At 42.0% G+C, this 27,976-nt stretch overlaps 1 protein-coding gene across 5 annotated transcripts in view; it reads left to right on the top strand.

Moving 5' to 3' along the window:
* Positions 1 to 3,517: 3,517 nt before the first annotated feature.
* Positions 3,518 to 27,976, top strand: part of LOC311503481 (uncharacterized protein) — a 119,763-nt gene continuing 95,304 nt past the window's right edge. For all 5 annotated transcript variants that reach the window (XM_084566213.1, XM_084566212.1, XM_084566214.1 and 2 more), the window contains exon 1: positions 3,518 to 3,605. The gene's annotated coding sequence lies outside the window, so the exon portion shown is untranslated. The remainder of the gene's footprint in view (positions 3,606 to 27,976) is intronic.

Genomic DNA, 27,976 nt, shown 5'->3' with positions numbered 1-27,976 from the left:
CACACATATATATATGAATATATACAAACAAGAACTTACACACCTTCCTCAATGGCTCTTCCATACCGCTGAGCTTTTTTCAGCTCTGTTCAACTTTCTATGAGTTCCGACAGATTCGGGAGTTCTGTATTTGTAGATATTTTCAGCACTTGGGGATGGGACCGTGGGGGCGGACGGGCGGGGGGGTTTGGTACCGTTTACACGACACTGGATCTGCTCTGTCACTCCTTGCCTGTACATACCAACGTCTGCAACTTGTAAAGGAATCAAACTCTTTGGCACTCGTATAGCCAGCACTATGCAGAAACTGAAACATTTCTTTGGCATGCTTTGAAATGCAGAATAACTATAGAGGAAAAAATATATATATATACAACAATGAATAAATGAAGTCTGCTCTAATTTCTTATTGAAATAATAACCTTATTGAAGAAAAAAAATAAATAAATAAAAGAGCCGTCCATGGGCGCGGTGATGAGGGGGATTGCGGCGGAGGCGACGGAGCTGAAGACTTTTAATATTGTGCACATTTTTACTTGCATGCTGCACTGAGAATCATCCGGCGATGAGACGGTTTGATGTGCAAAGCAGCTGATTTTTTTGCTGTATGCTTGCAGACTGTGTGTAGAGTGAAACACTGAATTCTTCCGGGTTACGGGAGAGTCATATATAAATATATATAAACTACTTCCAGGTCCTGGAAGAGAGGGGTACTGAATAGCTGCAAACATAGTGATCCTTAGACGATACAATATTCTATTGTATATTTGTATCTTTGGTTGCAAAACACTGTAATGGAGTGATGCATGTGTGGCAGTCCTGGGCAGAACTGGTGCCTGTTTCCCAAATACACAGGAGCGCTTGATTTCTCTTACCCGGGCTCCATTCTGTCTGGCCTGGGACGATAAATCAAGTGCACCTAAAACATTACAAATCCTGCTCAACTCACGTGGGACCAGCTACACACCGAAGAGCGACAATCTTTAACACCGGTGAGGGGCGGCTGTGGAGATTGAGGTGTTAAAATCTGTTAGAGTACTAAGATCGATCCCCGGCAGACGCTTCGACAATAGCAAAACCTTTAAATTGTGTGTACCCCCTTAACCATAGAATTATAATACTGGACTGACCAGTGGGGTTCCTCTACAAGCTCATAACACATCATTCACGTCTAAGATTGAAGAAAGTCCGAGGGGAAACAGTGACACTCCAAGTTCTGATTGTGTGATAGCATTATCAACGGTTGAACTTTCTAAAATTTCAAAAAAATGTTTCTTTCAATAAACCTCTTTGAAAGCAAAAAAAAATAAATAATCAAGGCTGGACTCTTCTTTGGGACATTCAACGGGACAGAAACAGCTAAATGTAAGAGCGTTCTCTGCACATTTCATCCCCAAAGTGCTTCTGTCTCTCCTGAAACATTTATCAGGCTTTTATATAAATGAGGAGCGGCTCATTGTTACTGACAAGTTGATCCATATTGGGGTTTTAAAAACAATAAATAATTCATTCCGACATATTTTCTTCTTCTAAGTGTTTCCACTCAACTGCTACGTGTATGAAAACATGCTAAGAAGAACATAACCCTTCCACATCTAACTAAAATGAAGTCAGTCTAGTCTACCGAGATAATTCTTCTCACTAGGCAGTAAAGTGTTCAGTTCCTAAATGATCTCAATCATCTGTTCTAACTTGTTATTGAGATTTTCTTCCTGGTTCTTAGTTCAGTTGAAGCTTCTAAAGGTTTTAGATAAACACAGACAAGAGCAACAACTACTTTGTCAGAGTTAGAGTTTCTTCTTTCCAGCATGTGAACACATTAAAAACAGATTCATTGATTCATTGTCAGTCTGACACCACAGCACAGCAACTAACATACGTCCAGAGATGAACTCCAGTCCAGAGCAATGACAGTACTGACTGGAAAGTAGAAACTATTGCTACTGACTAAACTGTTCTGGTCACATTTTCCTTGGATCAACACAAATCTACTAATTTTGGAGGACCTTCAACAGACTCTGGTCCATCATGATTAATGTCTTCCACCCTCTACAGGACACCATAGTCAGACAGAGAAGCTGGTTTAGTGTCAGGCTGCTGTCTCTGTCCTGTTCCATGGACAGGTTGAGGAGGACGTTTGTCCCTCAGGACATAAGACCCTACAACGTCTCCCTGTGAGGAACCAACTGGACTGTGGTCATTGATCATACTACTGAATATTTTTCTACACAGAATTATATATTTATATTATTATATAACTTAAATATCTTTCATGGGAGGCACAGTGGTGTGGTGGTCAGCACTGATACCTCACAGCAAGAAGGTTCTGGGTTCTAATCCACGGGCCGACTGGGTTCTCTCCAGGTACTCCAGCTTCCTCCCACCGTCCAAAGACATGCTGGTTAGGTTCATTGGTGATTCTAAATTGGCCGTAGGTGTGAGTGTCTCTCTGTGTTAGCCCTGTGATAGACTGGAGACCTGTCCAGGGTGGACCCCGCCTCTAGACCAATGACAGCTGGGATAGGCTCCAGCCCCACCCCGCCACGACCCTCCAGAGGACAAGTGGTTACAGAAAATGAATGAATGAATTAAAGATCTTCCACATCTTCGACTGTCATTCCTCCTGTTTCTATGTAATGAGCCGACCGGACACCGAATCTCCCATGGGATAAATGAGAGAGATGGTGGCAGTTTTCAGGCAGGTGAGAACGGTAGCTTGCTGCAGCTAACGGTTAGAGATGTTACTAATACTGCAGCAAGTTGATGGGCACATGATCTCAGCACCTTCCCTGGTGCTCCATCCGGTCCTGGTGGTTAGATAGATAGATAGATATCTTTATTTGTGCTTTGACTGGACCTCAGTATTTAGTTTCCTGTACCTAATGTTTTGGAATGACAGTTAAAAACTTAAAACCTAGCTGAAGAGGGACAAACGCTGCAGCCTGGGACTGATGTTTGACATTTCCTCCACTAGAGGTCCCTATAAACCTACACAACAGGATGTGGAACCGTTACAGAGCTGACATGTTTTACATTTTTGTCCTATGTTTGGATTTTTACAAGAAGCACCGTCCAATTCTAGTTACCCCCCGCCAAAAAAACCCAAAACAAAAATAAAAACAATAAAATCCAGCCGTTTCTGTTTGTCCACCACACACGTGAACGTAATTCCCGTCCACCCGGTGACATTCCAGTTTTCAGGGCGGTTTAAGGGCGTCTTCCTGGGCCGTGGCCGTATCTAGAATATGTTCCCCCCGGCGATTGGACCGGCACCGTCCCGTAAAAGGAGTCAAACTTCTCCATTGTATGCGCACGCTGTCTGTCAAAAGTGTGTTTTGCGACGGCGGGGAGCCGGAGAGAGGTTTAGGAGATGTGATTGGACGATTAGGCCGTCACTCAGAGCTTTGCGTTAATCTGATTGGACAACGGGAGAGCCAGTCCGCGGCCTCGACACGCGATTGGAGTAGACGCTGGGCCCCGGTGGGAGGAGCAAGTTAGTCTGCGCCGCGCGGAGAAGCACTCTCAAGTGGGCGGATCGTAGCGGTGACAGCGACGCTCGAGACTCCCGACAAACTGTCAAACAAAAAACGAGCGGACAACAAACGGTGAGTCGAGTTGAAACAAAAACGAATGCTCGGTGCGTGAGTGTGTGGGAACCGGCGCCGTGTGTGAGCTGCTTTGAGAGCGGGGGTGGTGCGCGGACGGGCCGGAGTCTGTAGCAGTGAGAGGACGGTGATTTTGGATGAGTGATCTCACAGCACGCATCACGGCGACGGTGTACGGGTGTAGGTTAGTGCTGCCTTCAGGTGCTCCTCGGAAACTCTCGCTTTTCTGGAACACGTCGTGCGAATGCTACCAATACACTCGCCCTTCTTATCAGTTAATAGCCGCGTACGGTTGTTGTCGTCAAGTTGTTGAATTACCCCGCCACTCCTGACTATGAGCTTTCAGTTTCCCCTTCGTATTTATCACAAAGTTGGGTAGGTCATGCGCGGCTCCTTTATTCCGGACGGCCGTAGAGGCAGCGCGGTGAAGTTGCACTGTCACAGCAGACAGAGCAAAGTTATGCAAGCTAGCTCCATTCATTTGTGCTGTTATATTTAATACTGTAGCTCAATAACACACACTGACTTCAATCCATGGGAGTGAAATTACTAAGTGTGTTAGTATTTTGTGCAGAATAGTTGTATTAGTGCAAAATACATCTATATTTCACACACACATGCCTTGCAAATCATTTATTTAGTTCCAGTCTGTGCATAGCTGCTGTTGGTAGACATTTTCAGTTTCATTCAAATGTGCACTGATCGTGTAAAGATGAGCCCCTCTCTCTGCAGGTGCATGATGCAGAATTGTCAAATAAATATAAGTGTAAATATGTTGTATTGCTAATAGAGCTGAGCGGTGTGGTTGCAGTCATAACTCCACCAAACGACAAGGATCTGTAAAACCTCAGTAAAACCATCAATGAGCGCATTGTTTGTCTTTACGGGCTTTTGCCGAGAGCTTTGAGCCACATCTGTCGGCCCAAATTAGTGGATGAGGTTTGTTCCGCACTAACTCTGCTAATTCCATCCTTTGATAGAGACCACGTCATTCTCTGGATCTGTCTTCTGTTGGGAGTGGGCCGTATTTATTTGAAGAAAGGCATTTTGAAGTGCGCGCCTTTCCCACGGCACCGAAAACTCATGCAAAGTTTCACGCCGCCGTCGTTGAAACTGAACCTTATTGTACAGCTTTGCAGCAGAAATTTGACATAAAGCAGAATGAAAGCAGAGAGGATTGTCCTCTTTCCATCCCTCCCTCCCTCTCTCCCTCCCTTCCTCACTCCTTCTATCCAGATTACTCTCCAATCCTCCACCCGCCAGATTACTGTGTGGGGAAATAAGAGGTGGGACTGATCTAAGGCCTTGTATTCATTATGGACCTGATCCAGTCCCATCCCTAAAATACCCCGGTGCTTGTTGCTTTGCCGTAAGCCCACCCCGAAGTGATCAGGTATTAGGCTTGAGCGGCCGCCGGTTATCAAACAGGTCAGAGGGCTAGTTGGTGTGTGCGTCTCTCTGGTGAATCGCTGTCAGAGCTGCTTGGATCAGCAGAAACGCAGAGAATCTCTGCGTGTGTGATGTGTGGACGCACATTCTTCAATCAATCCCCATCAGAGGTTTCTGTTTGCAATCATCCGAGTCCCTCCCTGCTCCCCCGCTGTCTGGACAGACACAGACACAGATGTTGGCAGAGACAGATGAGTAAAGGTGTGTAGGTGTCCAGAAATCTAGTTTGGTCAAAGCGAGAAGGCTCTGGTTGTAAAGCAGATGAAGTTAACTCTACTGGCCCGACGTCAAGACCGTATTATGCATTTACTTAGCAGGGAGGTTAACGCAACGCTTGGTAGTCTGGTGCAGCGTGTCTCCTTTTTAGGTTTCTGTATTTTGTTCAGTGCAAAATCAGAAGTTAAGAAGGGAAACTACCTTTAAAAAAAAAAGTTTTTACTGGAGTAGTTTTATAGAAATACCACAGCAGCGCCTGTGCTAGTAAGGGCTGATATTTCCAAAATAACATCTGGTTATTTCCTTTCTGTTTTAGAAATACACGAGTCCAACTTGTCAGACTGTTGTACATTATCACTGTCACTCTCTGACCACTCACCAGTGTCTTCTAAAGAGGCCTTTTCAGTACTTTCATAGTACAGTTTTGGATTCTGGGGAAAAACTCATGAGTGAAATTAAAAGTTAAAAGAAGACTTAAACGTTGGGTTCTGCTGAATATCAGGTATAAAACTTCCTAAACCTGATTGGTGAATCATGTCACACATTCCAGGTCAAACCGAGTTAATAATCGCAGACACATTCTTAAATCTGATGACAGACATTAACCTTGAATAGAAAGCTTCGTCTGGGGAGTGTAATCGTAGAGTTAATGAGACGGCTGAAAGACAATGCGGCGCGCAACCTTGAAGCGACCAAAGCTAATGGTGGTGTTTGCACGAGCAGGTCAATTGTTTAGCCGTGCAGCCACACCCAGACTCGTATTAGAAATCTTTTCCTCATCAGCAAACTCCAGGAATTTGTCAGTGTTTGATGTTTGTCTTTTAACGTTGCGCAGCTACTGAGCTAACGTCCAAATCGTCACACCTAGATTTCCTTCCGATTCAGGGAGTAATTGATAAAATGTTGTTACAGTGACGCATGGAACGGTAGTTTGGTTCAGTTTCAGACGGCAGTTGAGGCAAAGCAATTATGATATTATTGTGATACGTTGAGAAAACAGCGTTTATGTATACGTGATGATAAAACCGATAAACTGCTGGGTTGGGTGCACGCTCTTGCAAAGACACATCAGGTAAACTGCTTGGTTTTTAGCATTATACCCATTATCGTAGTCTGTCTGGCTGCTGCACACCCAACAGTTTCTCTTCTTAGGTATACATTCACACTCAGTAAGGATATTGAGTGTGTTATGTGTGTTCACACTGCTCTGGGGAGCGATTGCAAGCAACCTGAGACCACCCCCTCCAACATGGCTCAGCTCGGTTGCTTTGTGCCGGGACGGAGCGCAATGGCTGCGTTCACGCCAGCCCAAACGAAACCGACCTGTTCCCGGTTTCCTAACAATGACCTAGGTGAGAAAGCATCCCTACTATTCTGCCTCCTTTTTAATACATTATTTAAATTGTCCTTTGCAGGGATTTTTTTCTTTATGACCCTGATGAAGGCCACGAGTAGAATAAAGTTTAATAAAGTTGTTCCATTTACTACAAGTGCTGCTGGAGTCTTGACCTTTGTACAGTTTCTTTTTCTCGTCCATGCACCTTGGTAGCAGGTAGCAGAAACTCTACTTTCTATACCTGATGCTCTGTTTTACAAATAGATATTGGTATGGACCAAAAATGATTCGAGGTTTGATATGAAGCCCAGTGCCCATTTAGGGAATTAAGGTTGGCATTGTTTATAAGACAATGTGTAATGCTGTAAAGCACACGCTACTGGCAAAAAATGAAATGTTTTCAATGGAAACCCCTGATATGTCGCTCCAAACTGACATCCAGAACATGTCGCTATGTGACAAGACATGTCTATGTTGCAGTGATGGGTGAACCAATCATATGCCTTTGTATCGGCAGTTGATTTATAAATGGAACGACAGCACAACATCTGCCAGAGCTTCAGAAATACTGAAAATGTGGCCGGCCATGCTTCACTTTTGTTGCTCGTAGTGTGGACGTAGCATGAAGAAGGCATAAACCTCTTCAGGCAAAGGACCACAAAACAAACTGAAATATCTTAAAATGCTTTTCAGTATCACATTGAGTCATTTGGAAGTATCAGATACTGTTATCCGGTAGTTCTTATTCTGATTTGTGATATCTAGTTGACGAGTTCCTCATTCGATTAAAACAGTTTTTCAAATTTATTAGATTAAATGAGCTGAGAGCCAGCAGCTCGTTGTCTGTAACCAACTAATACATAACTGGTCATGTATATGCTCCGGCATATGCTCATCATCTGCTTGTGTTAGACCGAAAGTATTTCTTAAAAGTATTTTTTCACCATTAAGTCTGGTGACCAGAGGCTGGAGGAAACAGTTTCCATCTGTTCTTTACTTTATAGTAAATGAATATTGAAGCTATTTTGGTTGTGTCAAGATTCCAGTAGTGTTTTCCACTACTACAGTATCTGAAAGATGAAGACAGGGTCCAGTCGTTTATATCCTGTTGTTTATGGTCTCTAGCTTTGGTAGCAATTATTAATGCTGTTTTTATCATTTTTCCTGGATAGTATCCTCTTTCAATAAAGAGTCAGACCGTGGCCCAAAGCAGACATGATCATTTCCCTTCCAGGAAGTCCCAAGCAAGGAATAAAAGTGATTTAAAAAAAAGAAATCATCTGTTCAGACAACAGTGGAGCTCTCACATCTTTGAGTACAGTGTGTGGGTTTGTTTTTCCAGAAATATGGGTGATTAGACAGATATGGTGGAGAGGTCTCTTCTGCTTTTTCTCTCCACATTTCTATGTTTTTATCCATAATTGAGTTGCCTCGTGCTTGGTGGTTGGTCCAGGAACAGTTGATTGATGCTATGCATTCAGGAAGATCTGCGGCTGGGGAAAAAAACAATCAAACTGTTAAATGTGTACCTTTCATGGTACTTTAAGTTGGACATTAATACACTGTATTTATTGAAGTATCAAGTGCCATTTGTGGGAAATTATTAAAATACCAGTATATTAAATCGTAAGGCAATGCACTTACTTTGTGCAGCAAAGAAATGGAAAGAAACCTGTCATGAAAATGTCAATGAATAAACATAAAAGGTAGGAAGGGAGACCCAAGGAGGAAGAAATGATGGAAGGAAGGGGTGAGTCAGGAAACAATGACCACAGTAGGAGGGGGGACGAGGAAGGAAGGGAGGAAGTATTTAAGCAAACAGGTTCCTAGAGTTACTCGGTTGGAGCGACCCTGAATTCTTCTCAGGCCTGTGGAATGTCAATTGACTGGACCCAAGAGTCATTGACTCCCTGTCGATTGCTCTCGACCCAGACATTCCTGGGAATCATCATTCATCCTAGAATGAGCCAGAGAAGACCCTTTGCAGTTGTGTGAAATTGCAGATATTGAAGCTTCTTTGGGAGTTGTCCGGATGAAGGAAGAGCCAGGGCTGGATGTGAAGCTAAGGAAAGCTGATCTGTGCTCCCCGGTCAGGGTCGTCCTGGCTGTAGCAGAATACTCTCTTCAAGGTCGGCCGAGTTGCTTCATCCCAGCCTCTGTCTAGGAATCAGGAAACGGAGGAAATCCATCATCCATTTGCTTCACTGCTGCCAAACAATGCATGTTTCCAAGTGCAGTTTAGTCTGGGACAAGGACTGCTTTATTATCCGTATGTAATGACTCTTTCTCAGTTTTTTTCTCACAAACCTACAAAGTTGAACAAGCTTTGCTCAATAGTTTTACTTCCCAGCCACTCCTTACCCGTTCGTGAATACATTTCAGACATCAGCCCTTTTATTGGTCCCATTATACTCTATTGCCGCTTGGATGTTGGGAATACTGGGGAGTCAGTCGCAAAGTTTCATGTGAAACACAAGCATCATGAGAAAGGTATCACCGCTAATAGAGTTACAGATATTTTTGGACATACTCCCCCATTCCCACCACTGGAAAGGTGTGGAGGAGGGAGTTTCAGACTATTTTCTTGATTCATTGCCTAATCCTTTAGTCTAAATGTCAGAAAAATGAGATTTCCTGGAGTCAGAGTTGATGTCTTGATTGCGTTTCTTGTCCAGCAGTCCAAAAACAAAATGTATTCAGTTCAGTATCACACAGGGCAAGGAAAAAGCCATCAGTTTAATATTTTTGCCTGAAAATATAACATAAGGGGCCGATTGATAGCATTTTTGCTTATACAGTGCCACACAAACATACTATCAGTTTCAGGGAATTCATTAAATAGTGGGCCACAGTAGTAGTACGCATTATTTTCATCTACGACACATTTTCCATATTATACAACCGAACAGCAGGAAAACCAAACGCATCTCCTGTTCCGGATCCATATTTACAAGCTCTGTTAGAGATGATCAAATATGTTCCTGCTTTGTCCAAAGCATGCTCATTGTACCAGGACAGGTTTACTGTCATGTACTTAGTGAGGCCACGCGTACCAGACAGCTTGACCCGGGAAGAGCATTTATGATCGGCAGTGGTCAGTACTCGGCAACGCGGTGATAAACAGCTCCAGTACCTCCGGTAATGCTTTCCATCAGCATTGACCCTGCAGCGATTCAGTTTGTTTACAGAGAAATCTATGGGGCTTTAAAACCCGGTGATCCATTGATGGGGACTGTGTTATAAGGCTTTTAATTCACTGAGCTGGGCTGGGCTGGCTGTGATTCAGCGGTTTTGGGACCAAAGCATTAGTTTTAGGTCAACGCAGCACCTTTTGTCTGTTCTCCACAGCTTAAGAGGTCTAATTTATACATGTTCAGTCAAGTCTATTGGCAGAAGAGTTTGTAGCTTAGCACATAGCCGGGTTGTAGCCTATCATTTAGTTTTGTCCAAATCTCAGATGACAAATCAAGTTGGACTTTGTGCTGCTGTCCATCTGCGTATTTGTCTTTTAATGTTGTCTTGGCTTGTTAAGAATCATTTTGGTGGAACGCAGCCAAGTGAATTTACGAGTCTTTCAATGCTGTATCAAATCCCAAACCCATTTTCATCAGGCTCTCCTTTTCCTTCCGGACAGAGAGATAAAAAACAATTTCTTGACTCAGGTTCAACTCTCTACTTTCAACGAATTATTCATTACTATTGATTTATATTACATCAATATTGCAGCCATTGCATGTCTAACTGCTCAAGAGATATGAAGCGTTCTAGGGCTGCTGCTAATTTTTTCTTTTGATTAATCAATTAATTATTTAGTCTGTTGACTGCAAATTCCAAGAACCCATGGTGATTATTTTTCTATCCGAACAACAATCCATAATCTGAGGATGTCCCATTTACAGTGATGGAGCACAGATAATCAGCACACCCTGGGAACCAGGAGCCAGCAATGTTTTGTTTTTCCTTTTTGCAAGTTAAATGACTCAAACATAAAGAGTTACTGTATGTAGTCTTTATTGCAGACAAACTTTGGTTAGGGAAACATAATATTATATATGTTTAGTCAAATATAATCTATTTACAGTAGAAAGGTGCACAACGTAGTTCATCTACATGTTATATGTGCCTCTAGGAACTCACAAAGCTACAGTGGTTGGAGAAATAACTGGTGAAATTACAGATACCACTTTAGCATTTATGTTTGATAACTGTCAGTAAGCTGAGGATCAAGACTGGTCAATCACAAAGAGGTAAACTATTCATCTTGAAATCTACACGATGCAACCAAGCTGTGTTAACCTGCTATTGACTACACATAATGGTTCTAAGTAAGGTAAAGAGCTCATGCTTTGTTAACATACACACGACAAACAGCCTGCAGATAAAAATCGATGCATTCAGTTGTAAAAGTATGGATGTAATCATGTATGCATTTATACATATATAGTAATTTTACATTAGCATGAAAGCCCAGTTAACCCCACCCACTCATTTTTTGTGGCGGAAAGTTGGTCTGGATTCAGGCCGTTGGGAACTGATTATGCTCCAGCCAAGATCTGAACTTTTCATATAGATGGAGAAATAAAGTCCTGTTGATTTCACCTTTTGGTTGCATTGCTGTGCAGTTTTATCCGTGCATGATACATATATAAGGCAAATGCAAATGACATCCTCTTTGTTTAGTTTCCAAAAACTCAAAATAGTAACAATAGAAACAGGAACTATAAGATTGCTGTGTAAAATTAGTTTTCTCAATGACTCAACTTTCCAAAGTATTCAACTACCTTTACTAATCTACTCTCACTCACTCATACTCATCCGGCTGTGATTGGTTGTAGGACTATCCAGTTGCCCACAGAGGTATTTCTTTTCTCTGTATCTCAACTTACTTGTATTCTCCTAGATCACGTGTGCACCAAGTGACTGGATTCAGTCCAATAAATCATTCTGTCAAAGTTAATGTAGTGTGGAGAGGGTAGCTGGTACCTTGTGTTCTCTACTCCAGAAATGTTCTGGTCATCCAACGCTGCCATCAACTCCCTAACCCTCTCTGGAAGATTTTTCTCCTTGACCCTGTCTCCAGAGGCTCCTTTTTCTTCTTCTTCTTGACACATTCTGTTTTGTAATTATTATTTGATTAAATGAAATTGGTAGTATTGAATAATCTCCTACTACCTCCTCACCAAACATCCTCTTACTCTTCTTAATTTTTTTTGGCTGCTTTGATGCTAGCCCTACACAGTCCAAGCGCTAGCCAGTTAGCCTGTTAAAACCAAAGAGGACGAAAACGTTTTGGTGCTACAGGAACGTGGTTTTGGTTTATCTCGCGATGCCGATCATGACATCCCTACTACGGACGTTCCACAGCTGTAAGAGTTAATGCTGTATGGGGACTAAAGGGTGGAGTCTGAGATTGCGTGACAACGGCGGATTGAATGAATGAAATGATGGAGGGATAGAGGGCTGGAGAGGATGGAAGAATGGGATGGTACAGAGTGAATCGGTCGCTGTAATCCTCCCCCCTCCCCATCACACATCAACAGTAGCAGCTGGACCAGTGTGTCAGCAACCGAGGCTTTACCGATGCCAATCAGCCTCGCTGGGAATTATGCAGCAGACTGAAGAGCCGGATGCTACACAGATGGATGGATAGGTAAACTCAATTTGTTCTAAACAATTAAAAACGGAATCTGCATTAAATAAATAAATAAATAAATAAATAGAAGACTTCCTGTTTACCTTCATTGCTCATATATAGTATCAGGAAATTGAAAACCAGTAGAAAAAACAACCTTGGTTCCTAAATTAGACACACGGGAAAGGCTAAAAATTACAAGTGTGGTGTCATCCAATCGTCAACAGAACATCTCACGTCTAAAGTCATTTAAAAATTCACACATTCACGCACACTTAACAGATTACGTAAGTGAGCAAGTCGGCAAATTTGCCACTGAACAAAACTTTAAGACAGGCCTCTGTCTGTCTGTTATAGTGCCCATAAAGTCTGCTGATTTCACATTTAAGCCGAGTTGCTCTCCGGTGCCGTGAATCTTAAATGCTAAAGGGCTCTTATCCTGTTCCTCTACTCATAAAACAAGAAGGCTTGCCCTTTCGAATGGAAGGTGCAAGGCTGCAAATGACATCCTCTTTATTTTAGTTTCTAAAAACTCAAAAATAGTAATTTTTAGAGGAACAGGAACTATAACATCACTGTGCAAAATTAGTTTCCTGAGTGAAACTGTCCAAAGCATTCAACCCCCTTCACCCTAGTGCTGTAGAGACTAAAACTGACATTGTCAAAATCTCTTATTTACCAAATACGATTATCAGACTTTTAATTCATTACTGTGTAGAAGCCCCTTTGACAGCAGGGGTGGGGTGGGAGGGTCACGTTAGTTCAAACTTGTCTTTGATAACAGGAGGACAGAGGGGTGTACACGTCATGAGTTCAGCTCCCTGTAGTCATTCACCCCTCACTAATACAAAAGGTTTTCTTCCTCACTTCCCATGTATTCGGTAAATAAGTGCCAATTTGAAAAGTCCCCCGCAACTGACATTATTGTCATTATTGAATAAAATATCACAAGATTACAGGACGTGATTTTGTTTTGGAATAATCATTCAGAGATAATTCACAGACCGTGCAACTTTCACTCACTGCAGATCTCTCACACAACTCCACAACAAATCTTCTCCTGCTTTAACATTTTTGCCGATATCACGCTTGTTCTTTGTCCACGATTCGTTTTCTTATCGCATTTTAAAATACACGGGACTTGCGGAAAATGGAAAGGAATCCGACCACGGTTGCAGTGTGCAACCATGAGGTATGTGAGGAATTTAAAAATCAAGTTCACAAGTCACTGGGCAGCAGAGGCACTTTTTTTTTTTTTTTTTTGGTCTTACATTGTCTCTGCAGATCAGGCTTCTGTGTGCACACACACACACACACTATAATTGAATACCCCCCTGACATGTCCATGTCCCAGGCCTGGATGCAAACTACCTGTGTGCGATGGTGTTTGTTTAGAGTTTGGAGTTCGACCTCTGCGTATCTGCGAGTGTGTGTCCGTCCGTGCTTTGCATTCCACTGCGATGAGTAAAGCCTCGCATCGCAACAATAGAGCAAAGAAACACTGTGTGTGTGTGTGTGTGTGTGTGTGTGTGTGTGTGTGTGTGTGTGTGGGCGAGACCACTGGGACATACAGGGAATTCATTCAGTGTTTTTTGCTGCCTGCTGTGTGTGCGCTTTCCAAAGGGGACACGATGTAGGGGTGTGGACATCGCTACCCATCCGTCCGTCCGCTCTCTAATATGCGCTCTAATGGGCTGCAGCAAGAGCTGAATTATAAAAACATGTCCTGAGAGTCCCGTGTAATTCTGTTAGTGGTGAAAGACTCTCTGCTCTCTCTCTCTCTCGCTCTCTCTCACACACACATATACATACACACTTACGATCAAATACCAAACACTAGCCCTTTCACTTAGCCCTCAAACAGGCCCACTGTGAGCTCCATCAAGGCGCTTGTGTGGGTGTTAGAGCAGCAGCAGGACGGACACTCACACACTCACATACTCTGGGCACATATTAACATTACCTAAAGTGGAGCTCTGTGAATGGAGCCAAGCATCAAAGACGTGGAGGCTGTTAGGAGTGAAACAGAAGGGCAGGCAGATTCAGACGAGTGCAAAGAAGTTTAGATTTGCTCTTTTTAACCGTCCAACATTTCTGCGGTGTCTGCTAGCGGATTTTGCATGTTTTCTCTCCCTACCTGCACGTGTTTCTCACTCCAAATGAGTGGGTAATCAGCAGATGCATGCTCCACGGGAGGAATTTCAAGAATTAAATGTGTTGCTCAGGTGCAAAATATTAGTCTGCACTCAAAAAATGTGTCGTATCACACTTCCAAAATGAATAATATATTCAAATATAGAAGAGAACCACTGCAGCCTGTCGACCCTGTGTAAGTGTGAGGCTGCTGATTGCTGCTGATTGCACAAAAACAGTATGATGACACATTTCTAGAATAAGGATGTCGCAAAACGCTGTCTAGGAGATTGCACCAAAACAGGAAGTGTGTTCTTGAGTGGCGGGAAAGTGTGATTATTACTTTAATGCTTTGATACTACCATGATTACTTCCTGGCGTCTTCTTCTTGAGGTTGCCAACTTCCTTAACCAGTTGTGGACCGGGATGTGAATTGTGTTTGCACCTGCAAATGAAAGAGGGATAAATTTTCGGAAACGGTCCTCCATAGCCGATGCTACTGGTTAAAGCTTTCGTAGGTTTATTTTTAAAGGACCATTATCTGGCTGGGAACTAGTGGCATCTAGAGGTAAGGTTGTAAGCCAAAGCTAGTAGAGCTCCCCCTGGTGTCTGGCTGCAGTATAGGTCATAAGCTCCACCCCCTCTATGTTAGTGGGCGGGACTTGAGCCAAACTAAAACACTAAAATACACATCAAATAATATGATGATGAATGATGGTTTCTGATATTTTAGGTATTTAACATTGATGCATGTTCAAGTGTCTATTGTTTGGATAAGTTATATGACGCTGTAGAAACAGGATGTGACATAATGGTGACTGCCAGTTGCCATGCCAACCGCTTCGGAAACCATGGGACTGTGAGAGTTGTAAAAAAAAAATTTTTTAAAAATAAGTACAGTGTATAATCCATCATTTCCTTGTGGAGGTAGATCAGAGCGTAGTATTAATTAAACCGAAACGTGAGTGAGTCTGGAGGAAGTGTGGGCGGGGCATCGATATCACGGCTCCACGTGGCTCCGCCCTCGGACCGTACTGATCAGACTCTGGCTCCAAAATCGCAAGATGGCGCCGCCCGTATCCCCGGGAAAATAGCGTCAGTTTGGACCAATGACAGGAAGTGGCGACGTATTGTCCATATTTATATACAGTCTATGTTTGCAGGCAATTTAACACCCCTGTCTTTCCAAAATGATATTGTAGAAATAATACTGTATATCCAATTACCTACTACCTGGACTTTTATGTTTGTTACTTAGCTTGGTGTGGTGAAAGGCTTTTCAACTCTAAGCTTGAGCCTTTCCTCCCCGGCAGATATTACTTTCGATTTTGTGTCATTCACTCTTCTTCTCCGTCAAATCCTCCACCTTAAATCCTTTTCTACCCATCAGAGGATAGATAGAGCCATCCTCTCCTCTCCTCTCCTCTCCTCCCCTCTGCGTTTAGCTGGTTGACAGATTTTGTTGGCCGTAATGGTTTTACATCACCACTGATTAGGAAAGCAGTTCTCTGTGTACTTTTTCAGAGCGCACACTCACGCACCCTCTCCCCTCAGTCAGTGACGACACAAACTCCCGGTGCTTTTGCCAGTTGCATGGGAAACCCCTTACAGACCCACAGCGTCCTCTGTATTATTCATCTGCACATATCCTGCTATTCATAATGTATTATGTCGGATACCGTGCATAAAAGCTGCTGTTACATAATGTCTCTGTCCATATGGTGGAAGTAAAGCAACGGAAAAGACTTAAAACCACATTATAAGGAAATACCAGGAGTTTCCATATCACCACTCGTGACATTTTAAAGCACCAGTGCAACGATCTTGTAGATATTTAAGTCACAAATAAGCAAAGCATGAGCAGGACTTTAGTTTCTGTCTGAATCACATCGGCCTCATCTGCTGGCGTTTCATCCGGGAAGGCGGGATTGATGGTGAGGTGAAAATTAAGGTTTCAATTTGTCTAAGCGACAGGTTTTTGTGGGGTAGGTGTGTTTGCTGCGCAGCGGCCCATCCCCGGGACGATCACATTATGAGCACATCAGTCTATTTTGGGCCGCTCGGTGTCTTACTCCAGCTCTAATGTATTTGGGACCCTGATGTAACTGTGTCTCGTCCGGGACTCTTCTGTCATTGCTCGATGGGAAACGTCCTCCAGTGTGGACACAGATTAACTTTGTGATTATATTCATGTGACATCTAGTCGGCTTCCTCTTTAATTATCCCTGCTAACGTTGTGTGTGTGTGTGTGTGTGTGTGTGTGATCGATCAGCTGTCCTCTAACTCGTACAAACTAACTCCAATACTTTTCACATAACAAGCTCGTAAAACACTTACAACCTCTGGCTTTTGATTCATTTTTACAAATTATGAATATTTCATCTGTGGATCAACCGCCTCCTTCTTTGGAAATGTGTGTGTGTGTTTGCTGAACCAAGTACAGGAAGTCAAAGAGCAAAGTTTACTGAGAGATTGCAGAATTAGCCAGTAGCAGGTGAAGGTAGGGGTTTTCCTAAATTAATTATTGAACAATACCTCCGGCCTCTGCCTTTGACTATCCTACAGCTCTCTCTTAATTAGTTCCAGCTATCTTTTCCCGGGCCCGTCCTGCTTCTTGAGCTGCCGCAGTAGTAGTTTTTAGTTTCTATTTGGATTAAAGGAGCAAAGATTCAGTGTCCTGCCTCAAGCTGTCAACATTTGAGTACAGTACATTATCTTAAAGTCCACCATAACACTATTTGAATATTTTGTTTTTTAAATTGCACGTTCAAAATGAAAGATTCCGATTCAGACGATTTATTTGTCTCCGGGACATGCAAGGACAAGACACTATTAACGAATAAAACAAAAAAAAATAAAAAATAAAATAAATAAAAAAAATATAATCCCTGTAATTCCTGTTTAAATTTGCAGTTAAAATATTTTTAGCAAATTTTTTAAAAACATTTTGTATATACTTTGTGTATTTTTTATTTTTTTATTTTTGGTATATAAAATTTTTTAATTCTATAAATGTTTTAATTATACAAACTGCAACTTTAAACATGAATTACAGGGATTATATATTTTTATATTTTTAGGGATATTATATGTTATTGCAGAGGAACTATGGAAAATAAATATAATATAAAATACAAATTTCAAATAAAATATATAAATAAAAAACATATAATAATACATATAAATAAAAAATAAAATACAATAAATAAAATATACAATAAATAAAATAAAATAAGGTGCTTAGGGAAAAAACTAACAAAAAAAAATGTGCGTGCGGTGGAGGAGTGTCCATGGGCAGCTTGTTGATATAAGTTTTCAACTATGAGTCTGGTCTGTTGTTTGTGTGGTTGGGGGTGCGTGAATGTGCTAGAGAAGAGTCAGAGTGTGTGTGTGTGTGTGTGTGTTTGTGTCGAGGGCGCGTAAAGCTTTTACTACCCAGAAGTGCTATTCATGTCCTGTTGTGAGGTTTTGCATTCTGTCCACAAAAGGAAATGATATTTTCACAGTGCGACTGATGCAGTCTCCACGAAATGAGTTATACATATGCACACACGCATAGACACACATAGACACCTATGCAGTATCCGTCATGGTAAGTGATGGATGCAGGATTACAGAACTGCACCTGCACGCCTCCCGAGACTAATTACAGCTCACAGCTAGTCTGCCTGTCTGAGACACCAACACACACCGACACACACACACACCCTTAGGCTGCAGGCCACTCCCTGGATCCTGTGACTAAGCAGAGGGCCGTGGGACCGTCCCTGTCTTTGTAGGCTCTGCCTGCGCCTCCGTCAGTTTCTCAACACCTGTAGTGGTCCTAGTAGTTCCCGCAGAGCCTGACGGTGGACATACCTGCAGCTTCTTACATAAACAGCCGTGTGTTTGTGTTTGTGTGTCGAAAGAGGAAAAGAGAGAGTGAGTCAGAGAGAGAGAGAGATCGAGGGCGGCGGGAGGGGGGCGCTGGTTTCATGTTGTCAGCTTGTGGTGTTTGTTAATTGCCTGAGTTGACACCTGAAGAGTCTAAATGTGAGCGAGGAGAAGCATGTGGGTGTCGGAGGTTATCTCGGAGGTTATGCGTGTGGGCGTGCACGCAGCTGGGTGTGTCGGGCTACGTGCACAACAATACGCTGCCGCACTTTCACACGAGGAAACAGTCTGTCACTAAGGAGGTAGTTTGTAAAAAGGTGTCGGTATCGGCTTTCGTTACCCAGTGAAACGTCCACTCCTTAATGACTGTTTAATAAGGTTATTACCAGATTATAATGCAAATGTTCAAACAAAAGGATGTAGAAAGGTGTATTTGACAGATCCACATTTTAAGAAGATTAGCATTGCAATACATCTTTTCTTGCAGTGCTTCCTTTATTGTTTTTTCCCTGCAGGTTTTGCAGCTTTATCTAGACAGTACTGTAAATACAAGCTTTGAATTTGCCAAAGGCCTAGGTGTGAACGCTCTGGACTTGGACAGAGTACCAGGATGTTTTACATAAACTAGGCATGCCAGAATATTACTCAGGCTCCACCAGAGGCTGCTTCTTGCAGCAGTCGTTTTTCTGTTTCAAAAGGATTCTCACGCCAGGTTTTCTTTCTTGTATTTGTATATGTGACCGTCGGGTCGTATACTGACATGGTGATGTGAAACAAACCGAACGGCCCGCTAGGAATGTCAGCGATAGCATCCCTCGCGGATTAGTGTCACGGCAGCTGGACGCAGAACACCTCGGATTTTTAAATCTAATTAATGGTATATACAGTGTCGCTTGCACCCGGCGAAATGGTCTACATTTCTGCGTAAAAGTTAGAGTTGTACTGAAAGTAGAGAACAGAAATATTAAGCTTGTGTTTTTGTTTATTCAGGAGAATGAGCCAATATTACATATCAGTCAGGCACATCTCATCAAGTTGAGTTCAAAGCCTAATTAGAGTCCATCTGTCCACTTCTTCATCAGAAGTGTTGTTCAGTTACTCGTTTTGTTTTAAAAAATCAGGGATTTGTCTATTGGTCTGATCTTCACAACAGGTTTGTGTACTCGTATGATGGCACTGACAAAGGAGTTGTCTCCTTTCTCTGTCCAGTGTTGTACCTAAAGTTCATATGAGGAAACCAACCAACATCTTTAAAGCGAAGCCGTTCTGTTCTGAGGAATGGGCTAAAATCCCTCCAAGCTGCTGTAGACGACAGATCAGCAGTTACCGGCAATGTTTAGGTGCTGTTGTCGTTGCACAGGGAGGTCACAGAAGATGCTGGATATAGAAATATTAAAACATTTTAGTTTCAGTTGTTTGCCTGGGTTCTCTTATCTACTTTTCAGGACTTGTGTGAAAATCCGTTGAGGTTTTGAGTCATTTTTATGCAGAAATGTAGACAATTCTTAAAGGAGAACTACCGTTTTTTTACAACCTTGACCTTATTTCTGGCATAAAATATGATGGTTTACTCACCCATATAACTTTGGTCATTCGGATGACATTTACATCTGCGTATATCCATATAGTGGGTGTGACTGGGGCACCGAAACGCTCTAAATAACGCATTATCTGCCGCGACACTTGTTCATTTCATCAATATTCAATGCGTTATTTAGAGCGTTTCGGTGCCCCAGTCACACCCACTATATGGATATACGCGGATGTAAATATCATGAGAACGACTCCAAATGACACTAAAGTTATATGGGTGAGTAAATGATCGTATTTTATGCCAGAAATAAGGTCCAGGTTGTAAAAGACGGTAGTTCCCCTTTAAGGGCTTAAGCACCAAAGGTATATGCTGTACACGTTTTAATCATTTCAGACACCTATATGTGATTTAATTGTGACAGTATTTCCTGATTTAGTGTTTATATTTAGTTTACATAATCTAATGATTGTTGCAGTTTACATAGGAACAAGCGCGTCGCGTCTTTTTAAGGCGCGACACGATGGAGGATTCCCCTGCGGGCGTAGTTAAGTCTTGATTTACTGGGTGTGAACAGGCATCAGATTGCGGAGTCTCTCACCTCGCTGCCTCCGTTCAGCTTTCCTGTAAACTTATCGAAGGCAGGCCGTGCTGTGTGCGAAGCGCCTCCGCGTCATGTGAGTAACGACACTCTTCCTAGAAGCATCTCTGCTTGTTGTAGACTGCGTCCGCTTCGCAGGGAGAAAGTATGAGGCGTTAACGAGCTCGACTGGCTTAATGTGGCGATGCTCATTTTTCGGATGCTTTGTAAATGAGGCAAAGAAAATGAACCTTACATGACAAAGCGTGGAAAATGCCAGGGCAAACTTACGCGAGCTAAACTGGCCGAGCTGGCACATCGAGAAAATTCCAGTCTCCTGCAAAGTGATAATATATTTGATTTATTGTGAGCCATAAGTAACCAGTCATTCCAGTAATAAGTCATTTTTTAATGCTTAAATGTGATGGTTTGGTAATTTATCACATGCTTATGAGGCTGTAAGTCAACCGTGTTTTCAACTGTTTCTTTAAGTCGGAAAGTTTTCATTTGTATTGTGGTGCAACGCAAGTAAGGAATTTATTCACATACTTGTACTAAATTACAACACGGATGTATTTGTACATTACTTCAGGATTTTATTTTAATGTCCCCTTATATTTAAACCACCACTAAACTTCAGGAAACATGCTTATAGCTTTACTTGCTTGTTCCTAAATTAAACTAAAGATCTCTTGCATGCCAAAAAAAATAAAAAATGATGTACAACATATGTGTCTCAGCAAAACTGAAACAAGTAATGGCTCAACTGCAGTAAAACGTAATCTGCGACTATTTAAATAATTTGTTATGCAAACACACTGGCGTTCCTGGTTTCTCAGATGTGGTAATTTGCTGCTTTGCTGCAAGACTTCAAGAATCATTCAGTTTATTTATTGCGTTGTCTATTGCGTAATGGTAGAATAATCCGTAAGTAAGATAATGGTAGTAGCGGCAGTCCTTAAAAGAAATATTGTAAAATTATCTTTAGTAGGTACAGGTACTGTTGATAAAATATAGCCGTGATAATCTAACATTAACGTTTATAGACTTTTAACTTGTGGCAGTAGAACGAAATGAAAGTCCATCACTGTAGTAATTTAGATGATAAGAACATGCACATAGAGCTGCTGCAGTGTCAGCTGTGAATTGATAAAGCTGTAGTTGCATGAAGTTGTGCAGTAGTTGTTTAAGCTTCAATTCATGTCCATTTAATTCAGTTGCATGTTTGATTCAGTACACATATGGACAACTTGTCCCCACTTCCTTACATTGGCCAACCTGATGCTATTTTCCCGGTGATACAGGTATCGCCATCTTGCGAGTTTGATAGGGACAGTGGACATTAATGAACATCTAGTCAGACAGCAATAGACGTAAATATGCTGGATTATAGCAAAAAATCAGCATCCACAGTCCCTAGGCAGGTAACACCCAAAACATGATAAGACATAGGACAGGACAATAGAGCACCATAAGAGCACATCACAAGACAGTACATCACTAAGAAGATAGAAGTCAATGGTTACAAGACTGGTTCCCTTTCAACCAAAGCTCATTTTTGTTTAATTAATACTGCCCTCTGCTCTACCTCCCACGGGACTTTTAATGTCAACTGGTAGTCCCCCATTATGTCACTTCCTGTTTCTATAGCGTCTAAAACAAAACTTATCCCAGAAATCAACACTTGAACATGCTTCAACATTATATCAGCTACCTTAAATGACAGAAATATTAGTGTTTTAGTTTGGTCCAAGTCCCATCCGCTAACATGGAGGGGGTGGAGCTTAAGACCTATACTGCAGCCAGTCACCAGGGGGAGCTCTACTTGCTTTGGCTTCATACTGTCTATGTGCATTGAAGCACATTGAGGGGAAAAAAAAAAGACTTTGGCATACTTGAAATTTCTCGAGAACCGGTCAAACAACTAACAAAAGACGGAATAAGTTGAGCCCCACTGATGACCCTACCTCCTTTCCTCAAAAAAGGCATGGGACCCATTCAAACTAGCGTGTTAGGAATTGGCTGATTGCAGCTGTAAATGGCCCCGATGATGATGATGGTGATGAGGGCCCATTGAGGACGAAGCATGACAGAGAAATCCTTAGTTTTCTATTTAGTAAAATATTATTTTTGTGTCTATGTAAAAGAAACCACTATCTCTGTTGAGCTGCGCCATCTTAGAGTTAAAAAAACTCACAGTTTGTAATTGAATCCTTCAGTTTGTGTATGAGCAGTTCCTGTGTTTGTGTGTGTGTGTGTTTGTGTGTGTTTTGCAGCCAGGGCTAAAAGTCCCTCGTCAGCTGTCTCTGTATATCAGATGAAACACAAACAGAAGTGTGGCTGCAGAAGAAGAAGAAAAAAAAAAACGAAAAATGGGGAAATGGACTCAAACACACACACACTGACAAAATAAAGTCATGTGCTCAGAGACAAACAGGACATACTGCACATATCACAGCCTCTTCAGCCCGCCTACCCACTTAAACATTAAAGACAGATGAACTAACTCTTCATCATGCAGTCCAGCGGAATCAAAGTGGACACTAATCTCTTGCGTAACGACGAGGACATTAATCCAGATTATGCAGCTGCAAGTTTATATTGTGTTAATGATTATTAATTATGTCTTGTGCCAGTCAGAAATATTATTCGTCAGTAGATTTCTTTAAATTCTGACTCATCCCAGGCGGTTAAGAAGACAAGCTTGTAGCAGTAACCACACATTAGCAAGTTCACTTTTTGCACACACACACACATTTTGAGTGTACACACCCATTTGCATTGTGAGTCGAGCATTTAGAGGAAGTCACCCACCTCTCTTAGACAGTGACATCAGAGATGAGCTCTCCGCTGTGCACTTTGTTTTCCCCTCTAACATATATTACGCTCTCAGCGCCGTGTGTGTGGGTGCTTCTTTATTTATTTTTTGACCATATTTGCATAACTTTTTTTTTTTTTTTTTTCTTTGAGAGTTGAGCACCAAAGCTCTTATAGGCAAGTCTTGCCAACTGGCATCTATCTTGGCGAGCCCCACCCCAGATAGTTATTTTTGGCAACCACCAACTAAATGAATGGGGGAAGGAGCCGTAGTTGTATTTTTAATAATCACAGAGATATATTAAAAAAAAAAGTGCATGCATTGATAGACTCATTAGTGAAATCAGATTTTAAAAAATGCTTAAAACGTTTGGTGAGTTTGCTTTTTTCCTCACAGGTTGGCGTGACGTGACCAAAGTTACTACAGCACTTGAACAAATGGCTTTTTAATTCACAATATGAAAAGCGATATGTACACTTGGCACCGCCTGCACCTGTTTCTGCCACAACACAGCTGGGATTGTTGTGAACCGCAACTGTACACTAGCAATACGACAACATGATCGGCTTGAGTGTCTTGTGAAGGTTCTCAGTCATCCAGAACATAGTACATCCAGAGAAAAGCTTAAACGAGGGCACCTGGAGCTTTTTTTTGAGGAGTTTATTCTGTTCTAAAAGACTGGAGGGAACATCTGTGGGTTTTGCCCATCAGAAATTGGCATACTTGTACCTGTAGATGTGTCCCCAAGAAGTTTACCTTGAGATCAGAGTTGATAACGGGTTGTTAGAGTACCGTTGGTTGGAGGAAGAAAACAGGATGAAACTGTTACCTCAAGCTACCTGTAATTATGGATTATTACTGTTTGTGTCTTATTTTTGTTGTCCCAACTTCCTGGTTCAGTTCTGACCTAGTGTACTGTACTTGGATGCACGCACATTGTTTTGGTGCAATGAGTGATTATTGTTTAAAATTAATTTTGTATAATGTCAGATTATAGGGAAATGCACATTGCAAATGCTTCGTATGGTTGCCCACAGAATTCTTATGGCGGAAAGTTAGTTTGGGGTCACGCCATTCGTAACAAACTGATTATGTCCTGGCAAAGATCTGCTGGTCCAATCAAATCGTTTGGGTGGTCTTTATGAGGTGATGGACACTGATTGGTTTATCCAATTATATGCAGAGTTTTATTTTTTTTTTCTCTGTATCCGCTGAAACGCATCCCATAATGAAATCCAAATATGACTAGTGAGTCTGGCTACACCAGGTGAATTGTATACAGTAAAGACTATAGACTGTATATAAACATGGACAATGCGTCTCCACTTCCTCTCATTGTGTATTTTAGTGTTTTAGTTTGGTCCAAGTCCCGCCCACTAACATGGAGGGGGTGGAGCTTATGGCCTATACTGCAGCCAGACACCAGGGGGAGCTCTACTTGCTTTGGCTTCACTTTTGAGGAGACAGTGTCAACTGCTCATATTTTATACATGTAAGTTTTATAAAGTGCAGTTTGCAGCTCAGTATTATCTTCTGTGTTCACACACACGGTATACAGTACATTCCTCCGTTGTCCATGTTAACTTTCTTTGCCAGATGTGACTTCATACAGCATATCTGACGGCCAGTGAGGTCAGCCTCTCAGTCCACGAGACCTCACATAATCATAGGTCCACATGGTGGTAATGTAGGAATATTTAACTGCCCTGTAGTTGTTTTACAGCCACATTGTCCTTGGACAGTGAACAGCTCCAACTGCCTAAACTTCCAAAGTAGTTAGTGTAGCTGGTGAAAGGCAAATATTGACACTGAAATTGCAGATTTTCATCTGTGCTGTCAGGTTTCTTTAAAATCTGCTGCTCATAAATACCAACTGGTGTGTTAGAGCCTTCCAGCAGCACAAGGATATCATTTTGAGAAGGGTGATAGCTGCTCAGCACTTTAGCCCCCACTCTGTGTGACGCAGGCTTTACCTCTCACTTTTCTCTCACTTTTTTAGCCATGTTACACCAGGGAAGAGACATTTGTCTTTTCACATGTCTGAGATAATTATAGTCCCTCACAAGTTTTTGGCTGTGGTGCCTTGCTCGTCGGCACAGTTTAAAGCATAGAACATATGGCATGGATCTGGTTTCAGACCTGCAGCTGGACTGTAGGGGCGTGCAGAAATTACACCGGCATATGTTTGGTCAAAAATTGTGACCAGAAATATTAAAATCAACTTGTGGAATGTTTTTTTTTTTGTTTGTTTTTTTTTGTGGATTCTTGGGACTGAGCTGTGAAATAATTACGGGTCAATGATTTACAAAGAGCAAACATCATTATAATTAATCCAGTACAACCCGGATTGTTTTTCAATGTTTAACCAAGGAAGATGAAATCTAATCCAGCTCATGCAGATTTTTTTCTCTTTATAAAAAAGCCAAAGGTGGCACCTGGATTATAAAAAACGACTTTAGGCCGAACCCTCTGGGCTCAGAAAGGATCTACTTTAAAAGTGTCCTTGAGATGCTAAAAGCTCCAAGACTCCTGACCGCAAACCTCCTTGAAAATTAATCAAGCCGTACATCGTGTTGTCATATGTTAAAGGAGCAGGAGGAGAAAAGTGCTGAAGGATTTATTGGATTAGAACGTACATGTTATGTCACACATCAGCCTGACAACAGCTGTGCATTAGATAAAGTCCATTTAGTTCCTGTCAGTCTGTAACGCTAACATTAACATTAGCTACATTGGCTACAGTCTGTCCTGTCAGTCTGTGAAGCTAACATTACCTTTAGCTACACTAGCTACACTATGTCTTTTCAGTCTGTGAAGCTAACAATACATTTAGCTACAGTTTGAGAAGCTAACATTAATGTTAGCTGCACTAGCTACTAGCTGACGTGTCAGTCTGTGAAGCTAACATTGCCGTTAGCTACAGTCTGTGAAGCTAACATTAACGTTAGCGGCATTAGCTACACTATTTCTTATCAGTCTGTGAAGCTAACATTCCCGTTAGCTACATTAGCAACACTATGTTTTGTCAGTCTGTGAAGCTAACATTACCGTTAGCTACATTAGCTACACTATGTCTTGTCAGTCTGTGAAGCTAACATTCCCATTAGCTACATTAGCAACACTATGTTTTGTCAGTCTGTGAAGCTAACATTACCGTTAGCTACATTAGCTACACTATGTCTTGTCAGTCTGTGAAGCTAACATTCCCATTAGCTACATTAGCAACACTATATTTTGTCAGTCTGTGAAGCTAACATTACCGTTAGCTACATTAGCTACACTATGTCTTGTCAGTTTGTGAAGCTAACATTACCGTTAGCTACACAAGCTACACTATGTCTTGTCAGTCTGTGAAGCTAACATTACCGTTAGCTACACTAGCTACACTATGTCTTGTCAGTCTCTGAAGCTAACATTGCTGTTAGCAACATTAGCTACAGTCTGTCCTGTCTTTATCATCCCATGTGTGCTTGTCATGGGGCAGTAATGTTTACATACAATAGTAGTGTGTGGAAGCAGATTAAATGAAGGCTTAACCTTCACCTCTGCTTATTTGGCAGCCGGGGGTCAAACACCCACCGTCCTGTCAGCCCACACACGTACAGGCTTACACAAACCAAAGTGCTCATGATGAATCCACACACGCACACACACACACACACACACACAGACATCACAATGGACGCTGCCCTTTCAGTGGATTTCCTTCCTTTGTTGAAACCAGATTATTTCCGAGTGACCAAACCAAAGTTGTGAACAGCGGGAGCTTGAAAACAGGAGCAGAAACAACAAAAAAAAGCATCTAATTTATGACTCTTTCTTCTCGGGAACCAAATCCATCCCACTGTAGGACCTATGCTAATGAAAAGCTTCTGCTCCTGTGGTCATGCGGTGACCTGCTGCAGAAATAGAAGCAGCTGAAGACGCGACAAACACAGACCTGTGCAGTGTTTAGACGACTGTGACAGGCCTCATCCTGCTGTGCATCAAGTCCTATTGGAAACTGGATGCAACAAATCGCTCGGCAGCTAACGGTGCAGCTGGTGCAGATGATGCACAGTATTCTAAACACACTGATGATGATGTGGGGTTAAATATGGAAACTGGGGCAGTGTTTCTGACCAGCATGGCTTTGTGGTGGAAGGCAGCAGTCTTCCCGAGACACACCCTGGCCTCCACACTGGGGGCTGATACACTGGCAGGCGTCAGGCGTGTAATACGTCATACAGTTTATTTATAAGCCTGATTGAGAAACTTCCTTTTGTGTACTACATGTAAACTTTGTAAGACTTTGTTATGATTTTATTTGATTTCTGAGTCTTTGTGACTAACTTTTTCTAATATACAAAATTAGGTCTAGATAGCACAGTGTGTACAGTAAGTAAAACAAGAAAATGACAATGATCATAAATGAGCTGCAAGGGCACCATTTATTATGCTTTCAAATTAAGGAAGCGTCAGCAAAACGGTTCAAAACAACATTAGAAATGTGCAGACAGACTGGCCTCTGATCTCTGGATCTGCAACTGGTGGTGCAACTTCCTCCAGGGGTCAGGAACAGGGTTGGTGAGGTTCAGTATAACTGTAGGATGATTTGCCTCACAGCTAGTGTGCATTGTGTTGGACAAATTATGACTTGACACGCCGCTTGTTCTCTGAGGTGATCTCAATTTTTTCTGGCAATTGGATTTAAACAACAAGAAGAACCACCGTGTAAGCATAATAGCCCTGATATTGGATTTAGCGACAACTAGCAGTAGCCTGTGCAGTTCACGTGTGTAGGAAAACTAAACAAAATGCTGT

The sequence above is a fragment of the Chelon labrosus genome, assembly GCF_963514085.1.
Source record: "Chelon labrosus genome assembly, chromosome: 18".
Classification (NCBI taxonomy): Eukaryota; Metazoa; Chordata; class Actinopteri; order Mugiliformes; family Mugilidae; genus Chelon; species Chelon labrosus.
This window is presented reverse-complemented; position numbering and strand designations above follow the sequence as displayed.